We start from the raw sequence: 6,993 nt of genomic DNA, 5'->3' as shown, positions 1-6,993 counted from the left end.
TTCTTTATATTTGTGTGAAAAAATAGTTCTAAAGTAGAAGTCAGTTATCAAACTGCATACAGAAATGGAAAACAAACTTTTTTCTTCGTATATGAATTTATTTCTAGTTCATCCAAATTCCATTTGAAACAAAGTTCGAAAGAAAGAAAATTTTTTCACCCTAAGGCAAACAGACTAGTAGTAATGAGTGTGTATATCTGTGTTGGATATTATATATGTGTATTCTTAGTTGTCCAATAGAGACCAATTATTTTTGTGACAATATTGCAGTTTCTAGAAGTAAAAAGTTCAGGTGGTCTTTTGGTCCATTATAACCTTAAAGCTTTCTAAAAGCAGGGAATTATCAGCCATCAATATTTTCTTGCAGAAACCATCTCTGGACTAATACAGAACAATGATGACTTCCTCCCTTTCATGTACATGTGTTTATATGTAATAATTTATGTAATAGATGGATACAAAATCTATATAATAAGCAAACCTACAAGTAAATATCTAGAATAACTAAACAATCCATATTAGTTTAAGTGAATTCATTTCAGGGTTATCTTGTCTCTTCTGTTAGATCGTCAATTATTTAAAAGTTAGAACTACTGTACATTTAAATAAAAGTTGTAGCTCCCAATAGCATCATTCATTCTTTTGATGTTCAATTAAGATGACAGTGCTGATGAAAAATGGAGGTGGTGAGAAGTGGGAAGAAAACAGAAGATAGCTGGGTGCACTAGTGTGTAACTGTAGTCCCAGCTATTCAGGAGACTGAGGCAAGCGGACCTTTTGAGCCCAGAAGTTGAAGCCCAGTACAGGCAACCTAGGAACACCTGATCTCTCTCTCTCTCTCTCTTTTTTTTTTTTTTTTTCAATCAGGGGAAAGCTCCAGTGTAGTCCCCCACTATCACAAACTCTGCAGTCGGGTTTTCTCCATTTGGGGAAAACGCAGGGGTCAGCACATCCGGAGTGCAATGCATAAGCCTCGCCCTGGGAAAACCACCTTTGTGATCACGGTATCTCCCCTGCCAGGTAAGTATGGAAGACCTAATCTCTAAAAGAAAAAAACATAAAACAGAATGTAAGGAGAAGCTAATGTCCTGCAGGACTGTTAAGACCTAAGTAAGATTTTTTTTTTTTTTTTTTCTGAGACAGAGTCTCACTCCGTCACCAGGCATCATGTTGGAGTGCAATGGCGCGACCTCGGCTCACTGCAACCTGCACCTCCCGGGTTCAAGCAATTTTCCTGCCTCAGCCTCCCAAGTAGGTAGGACTACAGGCGCGCGCCACCACGCCCAGCTAATTTTTCTGTATTTTTAGTAGAGACGGGGTTTCACCATGTTGGCCAGGATAGTCTCGATCTCTTGACCTCGTGATCCACCCGCCTCGGCCTCCCAAAGTGCTGAGATTACAGGCGTGAGCCACCGAGCCTGGCCCTAAGTAAGATTTTTTACATTTTTACCTACTATATCATTAACATGTCTTTTATTGCTTGTTCTACAACAATGTATCCTTTCTCCGTTGACTTTAGAAATAGAAGTAGATTTAAAGAACAAAGAAAATAATATGAATGATTAAAACCAAACAAAAAGCCACATTATTTCTTGCTGTATTTTCCTGTGCTTTAAGGTTTTTACCTGCTTATTTCTTTCTTTGAAGCATTTATAGAAAAATGTATGAAAGCAGCTTTATTTTCTACTTATTGAGTTAAAAACTTTTCTTCCTGGGAGGATGAGTGGCTATTTCTGAATCTGAATAGTTAAAGCGGTAACTATCACTAGATTTTGTTCCATCTTATTAGTATAATACCTTTTCATTCAGAAAATAGCAATAAATTTGGCCAGGCATAGTGGCTCATACCTATAATCCCAGCACTTTGGGAGGCCGAGGGGGTGGATCACTTGAGGTCATGAGTTCAAGACCAGCCTGGGCAACATGGTGAACCCCCATCTCTACTAACAATATAAAAATCAGCTGGGCATGGTGACACCTGGAATCCCAGCTACCAGGAGGCTGAGACAGGAGAATTGCTTGAACCTGAAAGGTGGAGGTTGCGGCGAGCCAAGATCACACCACTGCACTCTAGCCTGGGCAACAGAGTGAAACTCTGTCTCAAAAAAAAGAAAAGGTGAGGAGTAGGGGGAAAAGAGAAAATTACAGTAAACTTTAGGATGTAATGCTTTTATTTGCAGTTATTCTGCTGACCAGATCAGATTCTGTAGAGGCCATATGAGATAAGTGATGTCTATATTTTCTCCTTAACTATCTTAATTTTAGAAGTCAGCTTAAAATGGCCTTAAATGAGATGACCTCAGGCCTCAACCATGAAAAACTTTCCTGTTGTCAAGGAAGATTTCTGTTAAGACTAAGGTATGTTTCAGAGAAAAATAATGAAAGACTTGGTTTATGTATTCAGGATTTTTTAAAGTGGAGAGCAAAACCTGTAGCTGAAATCTAGTGAGACTGAACAAGTAAGTTTAAGCATTTGTAACATTTTAAAAATTTACTTATTTAGGAAGGCAAGTTCTCATTATATGTCAGCATATCTCTTCCTTACTCATTATTTAAAATATTTCTTATGATAAAACAGGTAAAAACAGGCTGGGCACAGTGGCTTACGCCTGTAATCCTAGCACTTTGGAAGGCCAAGGTAGGCGGATCACCTGAGGTTGGGAGTTTCAGACCAGCCTGACCAACAAGGAGAAACCCCATCTCTACTAAGCCAGACATGGTGGCGCGCACCTGTAATCCCAACTACTCAGGAGGCTGAGGCAGGAGAATTGCTTGAATCTGGGAGGCAGACGTTGCAGTGCATGGAGATCACTCTCCAGCCTGGGCAACAAAGCCAGACCCTATCTCAGGCAAAACAAAACAAAAACACATGAAACAGATGCCTTGAGGACTGTTCATGCAGTCTAGATAGACCCTGAAGTCTTTTCTTCTATGCTGTTTGCCTAGACATTCCTGCACAATTCTCTATGTTATTGTTTATGAGTACATCTCACATTTGCTTCTTTTGAGCCTCATTTAAAAAATATTATTTATCCTAATTTAAATTTTAGTTTATTTTTCCAGGATACTAACCACTCCAATTTATTCAATATCATTTGCAAATTGGTGCAGTATAGTTTTGAATTTTTTGAATAAACAGAAAATATGTTGATTGTTATGGGTTCCAAGTCATTCCTCAACCTCCTCTTGGTAAGGCTGTGGAACAACTTGCTCATCAGTCTAAAAGTAGTATGACTGAGAAGATATTTTCCTCACTTATTAAAAAGATGAACATATGTGATGGAATCTAAAATCTATTTATTCATCTAGAGGAAAAAATGGTAGAGAATAGTCAGAAAAATCCTTTAAAAGAAAGAGTGATAGGGGTAGGAGCTAACCTGCCCTTCTACATATTTAAAAATCTTGGCCAGCACAGTGGCTCATGCCTGTAATCCCAGCACTTTGGGAGGCTGAGGCAGGCAGATCACCTGATGTCAGGAGTTCAAGACCAGCCTGGCCAACATGATGAAACCCCATCTCTATAGAAATACAAAAATTAGCCAGGCATGATGCCAGTAATCCTAGCTACTTGGGAGGTTGAGGCAGAAGAAACACTTGAACCCAGGAGGCGGAGGCTGCAGTGAGCCAAGATTGCACCATTGCACTCCAGTCTGGGCAATAGTTCAAGACTCCGTCTCTCTCTCTCTCTCTCTCTCTCTCTCTCTCTCTCTCTCCTCTCTCTCTCTCTGTATATATGTATATGTATCACAGAACGACAGTAATTTAAGTGATATACTGTTAGGAAGAAGATACACAATTTTTGAATGACTAAATACAAGGAACAATATGTTTGACATTTATCATCTATATAGTTGAATCTTCACAATTATCCCATTTGACACTGAGGAAACTGAGCCTTAGAAAATATAACTAGCTCAGGGTGGTAGATATTATTATTTGCTTACAGTTCTTCATTCTCTTGTCCTTGACAAGCCTTCCCTGTGGAGACAATGCACTCTTCTTTCCCATTCACTTAGGGTAGATTGGGTGATCTTCAGACCAATGCAGTGTGGATAGAAAAAAGAATGTGTTGGAGTTGAGGTTTAAGACTATGGCAAGTTTCACCAGCCTTTTTGTACTCTTACCATACATTACAAGAAGAATTTGTTTCAGGAAGCTGTTATTACAGCCTGAAAAAAGAAAAAATGTGTACCACTCAAATCTGACCTGTAGCTTGGAGCAGGGTCCATTTGTGTCCCAAAGAACACTGCAGTGTGACAGCTGACCCAGATACCCATGAAAGAAATATTTGTTGTTGTACACCACTGAGATTTGAGGAAGTGTTTGTTACAAAGCACTATTGCAGAAAAACCTGAATAATACCTTGGAATTACACAGAGATCAATGAACAATACCTTGGAATTACACAGCTAAAATCAATGAAACAGAGGTGAAAATCCGGAACTAGGTAACAATGTATCCAAGAATTTCATGGAGAAAATATGGATTGCTCAGAAGTGGTGTGGGGATAGTAACTAACCATTTGGAAGAAATATGGTTAAATCTTTAATGTATACTTTTAAAAAAGAAACTCTAAGTAGGTTAGAGATATAAATGAAAAATATGAAAATATAAAGATAATATAATTAGAATAAAATACAGAATTTTTTCTCACTAATCTTGTTATAAAGAATGTCTAAGAGTGATATCAAAGACATTAATTGGAATGCATAAAAACTTTGTATGATGAAAATGATATAAGGTAAAAAGACTAATGACATACTAAAAAATACATATCACAAATAAAAAATTAATATTTGTAATCTTTGAGAAGTGTTTACAAGCCAATAATAATAAGATATATACTTCAGAGCAGAAGTACGATAATAGCCCATAGACACATGGAAACATGATAAACTTCATTAGTAATTAAATTCTGGAAATTAAAAGAAAGAATAAAATGTAATTTCCAACCTATTGGGATGTAAATTATTTTTAAGATAATATTAACACAATGTATTCTGAAACTTTGCAGAATTTGAAAATAAAAAATAAGAAAAACCAGTGTAGAAAAGCTGTGAGAGCAAAATGACTATGACCTCTTTTGGAGGACAGTTGAGCAATAACACATATTTTAACTTTTTTGCATTTAATTTTAAGACTTTTGTCTTATGCAGACTCATTGATCTAGCATTTCCATTTCTTAAGGAATAATCTTGTCAAATGTGAAAAGATGTATTACAATATTCAAAGTAAAAAACTTGAAACTACCTAAATATTAACAGAGGATTGATCAAATAAATTATAGAATAGATGTAAAATAAAATATTCATTTTAACAGTAGCCATTAAGAATTATGAAGATCTGTATTAATGGACATTAAAAGACAGCAGTGATTACATATTAAGGGGAAAAAGGAAGCTATAAAACTGTATGTACAGTGTGGTCTCATTTTTATAAATATGTGAAATATATGTTAATATAATTCTTGAGGAATAGGCAAAAAACTATGGAATTTTTTTCTGGATGATAGGTTTATGGTTGATCTTCATATAAGAAAATACTTTTAGTCTATAATATTGAATGCTTTCTACAATAATAATATATAGTCAGAAATAAAAGCAAAACACTTTCCTTTTTGAAATGAAAAAATACATACAAGCAATATCTTCTGCAAATATGGAAAAGTTTATAGGACTCAAAATGGGTGATACCTATTGTTTCCTCCTTGTCTAGCTCTCATAAATTATTCATGGAAATCCTATTGTACTAATAATTATTTTTCGTTCATTACTCCTTTGCATTCCTTTTCAGAGAGTGACAGGTATTATGCTGTGCAGTCATTTATATTAATAGAATATTCTTTATAATACATATTTTCTTGAGCCATGTTTACATGATTTAAAAAAAAATCACATAAACAAAAAACAGTTACATTGGCTAAATTCTTAATATTTCTACACAAACCAATAACTTTAGCTTGAACCTGTACTGACCAACTTGAATGGACCAATTACTTTTGGATTATTTTTAAGATTAAAGTCAAGAAAATTATAAAAATTAACAGTTTCCTTCAGTTATTTAGAGGAAAAAAAATTAGAAAAAGTCTTCAATGAGACAAATTAACTTTACAAAGAATAGCAGTTAGGCAATTGATATGGTTTTATACATATCTCTATCAATCTATAGATAGTGATACAGATATAAAAAACCCAGGGATAAACTAATAAACCACAGAACTTGTGTAGGACCCATATGATGAAATATCAAATTTTTCAAAGGATCGCAAAAACTTTTGAAAACTATTTCTATAAGAGTAACTGACAATATTTTAAAGCTGTCCCATCATTTATAAATTTAATGTAATTCTGCTTAGGATTTCCAATACGTTTTTAAATTAGCTATGACATTACCTTTCTTTTAATTGGGCAGTCCTCTGAATCAGAATAGGTCTAGAGAAAGTCCTAAAAATTTTTTATTATGACAATAACATGGGCTTCTCCTGAAAAATTCAGGCCATGCAGAAGGTATTAAGTGAAAAATATTGTCCTTGGCCTACATCCTGACTCCTCAATCCAACTCCCCAGAGGCAAATCATTGTAAACAGCTTTAAAAAAATTGTGGTAAAATATACATAAAATAAAAATTATCATTTTAATCATTTTTAGGTGTACAGTTCAGTAGCATTAGGTACATTCACATTGCTGTGCGATTATTACCACAATTCATCTCTAAACCATTTCCATCTTGCAAAGCAGACTCCTCTGTACACCTTTAACAGTAACTCCCATTGTCCCTTTCCCTCAGCTCCTGGCAACCATCACTCTACCTGATGTCTCTATAATCTGACTGCTCTAGGTACCTCAGATGAATGGAATTATGCAGTATTTGTCCTTTTGTAAGTAGCTTTTTAATCTTTTTGAAAGTTTTTTCAAAGACATTTACAAAAATTTTATGACTAATGCTTGTTCATGTTAGAAAATCCAAACTGCCTAAAAAGATTCTTTTTTTTTT

At 35.1% G+C, this 6,993-nt stretch overlaps 1 long non-coding RNA gene and 1 other non-coding gene across 2 annotated transcripts in view; one reads left to right on the top strand and one right to left on the bottom strand.

Moving 5' to 3' along the window:
- Positions 1-864: 864 nt before the first annotated feature.
- LOC119474184 lies at positions 865-1,028 on the bottom strand. The gene has a single exon (XR_005203475.1). It is a non-coding gene; the product is annotated as a U1 spliceosomal RNA (small nuclear RNA).
- A 5,794-nt stretch (positions 1,029-6,822) lies between these two features.
- LOC108317412 overlaps positions 6,823-6,993 on the top strand; it is a 34,327-nt gene continuing 34,156 nt past the window's right edge. Inside the window, exon 1 of the long non-coding RNA XR_001830736.2 lies at positions 6,823-6,881. This is a non-coding gene — a long non-coding RNA (uncharacterized LOC108317412). The remainder of the gene's footprint in view (positions 6,882-6,993) is intronic.

The sequence above is a fragment of the Cebus imitator genome, unplaced genomic scaffold (genome assembly GCF_001604975.1).
Source record: "Cebus imitator isolate Cc_AM_T3 unplaced genomic scaffold, Cebus_imitator-1.0 Scaffold10, whole genome shotgun sequence".
NCBI classification, from domain to species: domain Eukaryota; kingdom Metazoa; phylum Chordata; class Mammalia; order Primates; family Cebidae; genus Cebus; species Cebus imitator.
This window is presented reverse-complemented; position numbering and strand designations above follow the sequence as displayed.